This window comes from Petaurus breviceps, unplaced genomic scaffold, assembly GCF_028583685.1.
Source record: "Petaurus breviceps papuanus isolate PSGF00001 unplaced genomic scaffold, PetGlider_PUasm1.0 490, whole genome shotgun sequence".
In the NCBI taxonomy this organism is placed as follows: domain Eukaryota; kingdom Metazoa; phylum Chordata; class Mammalia; order Diprotodontia; family Petauridae; genus Petaurus; species Petaurus breviceps.
In genome coordinates this window covers 3,975,962-3,982,478 of record NW_027186352.1, presented here as the reverse complement: position 1 = coordinate 3,982,478, position 6,517 = coordinate 3,975,962, and positions in this window count along the sequence as shown.

Here is a 6,517-nt window from a genome sequence, read left to right as displayed (position 1 = left end):
TCTCTGTCTCTCTCTCTCTGTCTCTGTCTCTCTCTGTCTCTCTCTCTGTCTCTCTCTGTCTCTCTGTCTCTCTCTGTCTGTCTGTCTGTCTCTCTGTCTGTCTGTCTGTCTGTCTGTCTGTCTGTCTGTCTGTCTCTCTCTCTCTCTCTCTCTCTCTCTCTCTCTCTCTCTCTCTCTCTCTCTCTCTCCATCCTCAAGGTCCTTACTTGGACAGAGCTTCCAAGCATTCACACTCTCCTTCAGAGTGTACAACTCTGATGGGCTGGCCACATTGTTTGAATGCAAAACGTATGCTTAACAAAAAGACTGCTTTATGGATAACTCACACAGAGCAAGCATTCACGTGGTAGTCAGAAGAAGCGATACAAAGAGACTCTCAAGCTCTCTTTTAAGAACTTTGTAATTGATTGCCTGGTATGGAAGACACTGGCAAAGGACTGCTCAGCATGGCATGCCCACATCAGATAAGGTGCTGTGCTCTATTAGCAAGGCCAAATTGAAAAAGGTTCAAGGAAATGCAGAATGCACAAATCTAGAGAATTGTAATGGGAATGCAAATTTGGAAGATCTTTCCTGCCCCTAGGCTAAAGTGCACCAGAAGCCTGGGGAGGGAAGCTTGTTTTTCAGTAGATACTTTTTGATTGGCCAGTGGGTCAATAAGGTTGTTACATTTTCTGAGCCAGGAGAAGGCTATATAAGCCCTGATGTGTAACTTTGTTTTGGGACTCACTTTGAGAAGTGTTCTGTGATTTGATCTGAATTCTGGGAAGCCGTTGTTGAGAGTCCCCCGGCTTTGAAAAACCCAGATGTGGAAACCCAGCTGTTGACTGGGTATGGATGTAATGGCTGGACAGTTTGGAAAGCTGTCTACTTGATCTGTTTCTGTCTTGATAATTCTGTCTGTGTATTTTGAAGTTCGGGGTGCTGACCTCTTTCCCCTGAACAAGGTAAACGATATATGTCTGACTGATTAAAGTAAGCTTGTTAACCCATTTTGAGTTGCTTTCCTTTAACAAAGCAGATCCAAGAACCTGTGTGAGCAGCCACCCTAGGGACTCCAGGGTGCTTGCTGCTACAAGAATCCACCCCAAATGTTCAATTGGACTATTTGTGCACTACCTGTGGTAGAACATTGCAAGTCGATACTGGTCTGATGAGGCACAACTGAACACACTGAAACTGGACTCTAGCATAGTGATGCCATCTTGGTGCTCTTTGAGAACTTAGGACAACAACCAACCAGCCCACCATTTATTTTTGTTTTCCATAAGTATCTCGCTCTCTTTCTTGGTGGCTTCAGCTCTTCTTCCTGAGTTTTATTTAACATTCCTATTAGCCGAGGGTCCTTCTGCCTTTCTGTATCCCTCTGTTACTGGTCCTTATTTCCATTTTCTGTCTTTGTCTTTAAAATCAGTGTTGGTTGATGAGCTCATTGCGCATCCACGTTGATCTCTGCAGATGCATTCCTGTTTGTCTCTACCCAGAAACTCCTTTACTTTTTCCACAATATAATCAGTTTCATTTTGGAGAGTCTTCCTATCCTTTATGGATAGAGTTGTAGACCATGGAACACTACTTATTTTGTCTTTGAACACTCTGAACTCTGCTCTAAAAATTGGGGCACATTTCAGAAAATGCCAAGATTATTCTTTAACTAGGACCAGTTTTAAAATAAGACAGTAATTTCCTTCCAAATTAGCATCATTTTATTTAAAAGTGAGCTCCTTTTTCATTCTCAGAATAATGACTTACTTGCTTTAAGACCTTGGGCAAGTTATTTCCCGTCATCCTTTCCTTGGACATCATCTTTCTTCCTTCCCCAAATGCAGACTAAGTCTAGAGTATTGTTCATCTCTGAGGCCATGATATGAGACTTAGGATAACTGTACAAAAATTGGGGTAAGGGTAACATCTCTAAAGCTCTTGGAGAGTCTACCAAATTTGTCCTTGAAAAAGGAGAATTGCTCATTTGGATTCTAGAACTATAGTAATCCTTTGCTGCAAAGGAAAAGAAATCAAAGAGAAGTTTCTTGCCTTATAAAATGCAAAATTTCACACCTGTGAATCAAATACATAGATAATGACTTAAGTTTTGTTAAATACACCTGCAATCAATTTTATTTTGTCTAGGATTTTTCTGATGCAAATTGAATGATTGAAAAGGGGAAAAATTATTTAAAATACTAATGTGTCAATTATTTTGATTACACTTGAGTTTTATTTTAAATATAAGCCTTTTAGGCAGATTTCATTTTATGAATGATGAGTGATATTGATTGAAAATATTTCATCTCACTTCATATTAAAATTATTTTATTATAATGTGAATCCACTCTCCATAATTTATTGAAAGTGGATTTAAATGGAGAGGGAAGTCAACCAAAAGTAGGAAGATGTGGTGGATAATGTATATTATGCAGAGAAGATATTTCCAAGGTCAGGAGTGTGCCTTTGTGAGCCAGAGCTTTCAGCAAAGATGTCCATCTAATAAAAATATCATTTGCTTGGGGGCACTATGGAATTAGGTTTAAAATCATCAATGGCATATGGAGGAAAAGGGGCAGTATAGACAATGAGCTTTGTTCAAAATTGAAAATTTCTAATCAATTTTTAAGTTTGATTTTATAATTAAATATTTTCAAAGTACTATAGATTTCAGAGAAGATAATAGAAAAAGAGGGCACCACACAGTCTAGCTGTTTGGTTTTCCTTATAAGGATTAAGATAGAAGAACAATCAAAATCAAGTAAATAAACACATATGTCCATATATCTTCAAGAATGGGGGAGGGTATACTAAAATGATCACACACACACACACCATCACTTCTTAGAATAGCCAAGAAAATTCTCTAAGGTGTCCACATTTAACAGGTGAAGACATTTCTAGTCACACCCTTTGATGTCTGCAAAAACACAAACTAGTTTAGAACTAGGCAATTGAGTGAGGGGACAGAGAAGAGTAGAGGGCCCTCAGCAAAGTCCCTCAGTGGGAATGCCTTTAGAGTGATGGCATTTTTCGTCTTTCTTTCCTCCCTTCTACTTTGATAAGAGGATGAGTTTTTAGACTTTTAAGATGATTGAGTTTCTACTTTCCATGGCATCCTATTGGAATCTCTGGACCAGGGTTGATAATGGCAACATCTGCATGGGAAACCAATGGAAAACTGGACACTGCACAAAAGACAACTTCAGGACTCCCCAAAGGTAATGGCCAAAATCAAGCAATAAACTTTATTAAGCATCTACTATGTGCCAGACACTGTACACGTGATGTTGGGGATAGAAAAAGAGATATAGAATGAAGATATTAAAATATGGACTCTGCCTTCAAGGAATTTATAATGGAATGGGGAAGAAAACATGCCACAAAGGTCTTCAAAGCTAGATATGTACAGGATAAATAGGAATTATTAAACAGGGGAAAGACACATAAATGAAGATGTGTTGGGGGAGGCTTCCTATAGAAGGTGTGATTTTAGTTGGGACTTAAGGAAACAGAGAAATTGATATAAGAGACAGTGAGAGCCTAGGGATGGAGGTTCTTGTTTATTGAACAGCTGAAGGCTTGTGTCACTGGATTGAAGAGTACATGGGAGTAAGGTGTAAGAAGATTGGAAAGGAGGGCAGGATCATGAAGGGCTTCCAATGCCAAGCAACGAATTTTGCATTTCTCCCTAGAGGCCACAGGGAGACACTGGAGTTCAGTGAGTAGGAGGCTGATGTGGTTCAATTTATACTTTAGGAATATCACTTTGTAGGCTGAATAGAAGTCTGGATTGGGGAGATACTTGAGGGAGGCAAGTCCCAAGCTGCAGCCACAATAACCCATGTGTGAGATGATGAAGGTTTGTACCAGGGTGGGGGCAAGGGCAGAGGAAAGAAGGAATGTAGTTGAGTGACATTGCAAAGGTGAAGTCTACAAGCCTTGATATCAGCTGGGATATGGGAGGAGGCGGGGGCGGGGGAGGTGAGAGTCCATGTCACATGGCTTTTGGGATTCAGGAGCAGGAAGGATGGTGTTTCCTACAGTAATAAGAAAAGTAGGACGTGGGAGGGTTTGGGGGAAAATATAAGGAGTTCAATTTTGGACATGTTGAGTTTGAGATGGACATTTAATTCAAGATGTTTAAAAGCAGTCAGAGATGGGATGGCGGAGGTAAGCAGAGTGGATGGAGCAGGAAAAAGTAGATTTGAGAATCACCAGAAAAGAGAAGGTCATTAAATCCATGGGAGCTGATGAGATCACTAAGAGAGCTAGTGTAGTGGGAGAAGAGCAGAGGGCCCAGGATAGAGCCCTGAGAGACACTATGGCCAGAGGGCATGACCTGAAGGTAGCAAAGAAAGTAGAGAAGGAACTATCAGGGAGGGAGGAGGAGAACCAGGAGAGTTAGGTGTCCTGAAAACCCAGAGAGAAAAGAGTATTTAAGAGGAGAGGGTGATGAAGAGTGTCCAAGGCTGCAGGAGAATGGGTACTGAGAAAAGGCTGTTGGATTTGGCAGTTGAGATCATTGGTAACTTTGGAGAGGGTAGTTTCAGTGCAATAATGAGGTCAGAAGTGAGACTGTAAGGGATTAAGAAGAAAGAGAGGAGAGAAAGTGGAAGTACCAAGTGTAGATAGCCTTTTGGGGGAGTTTTGCTTTGTAGAGCAGAAGAGATGTAGAACCATTGTTATCAGGATGGAACAAGAGATTTGTCTTATTTTGGGAATCCTTAGGCAGAATTTAGGAAGAGGAAAAGCACCTCTTTGCAACCAGGAGCTCAGAGACCTTTTGACTACATGTGTTCTATAAACTTGAGCCCACTTTCCCTCAGACATCATATGTACTGATGAGAAACTGGGTACCAGTGGGATGTTTTGTCCCAAATGTTCTTAGTGAGCTGCATTCGGTATGCCCATTTTTATCATTAAGCTAATTAGGTATGGCTGGCTAATTGCTAATCAATGGGAAAAGCAAGCCAGTGAGGGATTTGAGCAATAACACTAAAGACGTCCTCAAATCCTTGGGTTTTTCACTGGAAACAGGGAGAAGAAGTTTGCCCCTCTTCCAGGGTGACTATGGGTTTGGGATAATAGCTGCAAAGTCTGAACTAGATAGAAAGGAGAGAAAAGCAATCAGAAGCATGTGCACAGCACATTAAGGTTTCCACAATGAATCTCATTACATTAACTAAATCTCACAACAACTCTGGGAGGAAGGTGCTTTGATGATGATCTCTGTTTTACAGTTGAGGAAACTGAGTCAGACTGTAGTAAAGGGATTTGAACAGTATCCCACATCCACGGGTCTGGGGCCAGGTGGCCAACTTGAATACTGACCCAGTCCTCTATCCATTTCTACCAACTACCTACATCACAATTAGGAACAAAGAAATGAGAATGCCTCAAAAGGGAATGACTTTTCAAGCAAATAAACACACAAGCAAGAATAAGAAAGACAATAACCCAATGGACAAAAAAAATATAAATGAAAGCATCTCTAGAAGTCATTAGAAGGAGAAAATGGGGTAAACAGTACAGAAAAGGGGAAACAAAGTTGTCCATAGCCCAAGATGCCAAGGTGGAATAAAGTCCCTTAATGGGGCAAATGGCTCCTCTGCCAGTCTGGTGGATTGAGATGGCCAGGCTTGGCTCCCAATATACTTGACAATCACTGACCCTGTGGTCACGGAAAATCCCTCAAGTTTCTTTCCCCATTTTCAGAGCTTGGCTGATGGTTGCTCCAGATACATTGGAGGGTTCCAAGGTCTTTTCCTGCCTTCAGCCTCTCTCCCATACAAACTAACACTCACAAAGCCACCATCATGTTCTACAGATATATATCAATACAAATCTCTGTTCTTCCCCTCTTCATATGTAAGGACTCCCTAATGCCTCTAAGGTAAACTAGAAAATGCTAGCCCTGAAACGTAGATCCTACTCAACTTGACTCTCTTCTCTATTGCAGTCATCCTTCAGTAGGCAGCTACATACTCCCAATTCCATTTCCCCATTCCAGGTAACTACTCAGGTACGTGGACTGGATGACACACTCTGCCTCTAATGTTCATGCTGAGCCACCAGGGGCTCTGTCTTCCCCACAATCTTTAGAAGCCCTGGGTTTTTGGAAAGCACAATCAAGGAAGCATCTTGACACTGGTAAGAGAGTCAGAACTGCGCCAGCTGATAGTGTTCTCTCCCCTGGAAATGACTTCATAAAGAGAGTGGGGCAATGGTGTTGCACCCGGTACAGAGAGGAAAGATAGGAAGACCTGCATTCAAATCCTGCCTTTGACACTGGCCAGCTGGGTGACCCTGAAGCAGTCCCTTAATCCCTCAGGGATCCAGAAGTTTTCTAAGGTCACATTGTAGAGAATGTGGCAATTTGCACTGATAAAGGAAGTTTCCTCCCCAAGGAGTTCCATTTACCAGTGAAATCCAGGCATATCCTATCCCCTTTGTAACCATGTTGGACTGAATGAAATTTATTCTGATGTTCAGAATAAACTATTAGAGAACAGGAATAAGAGAGTAAAAT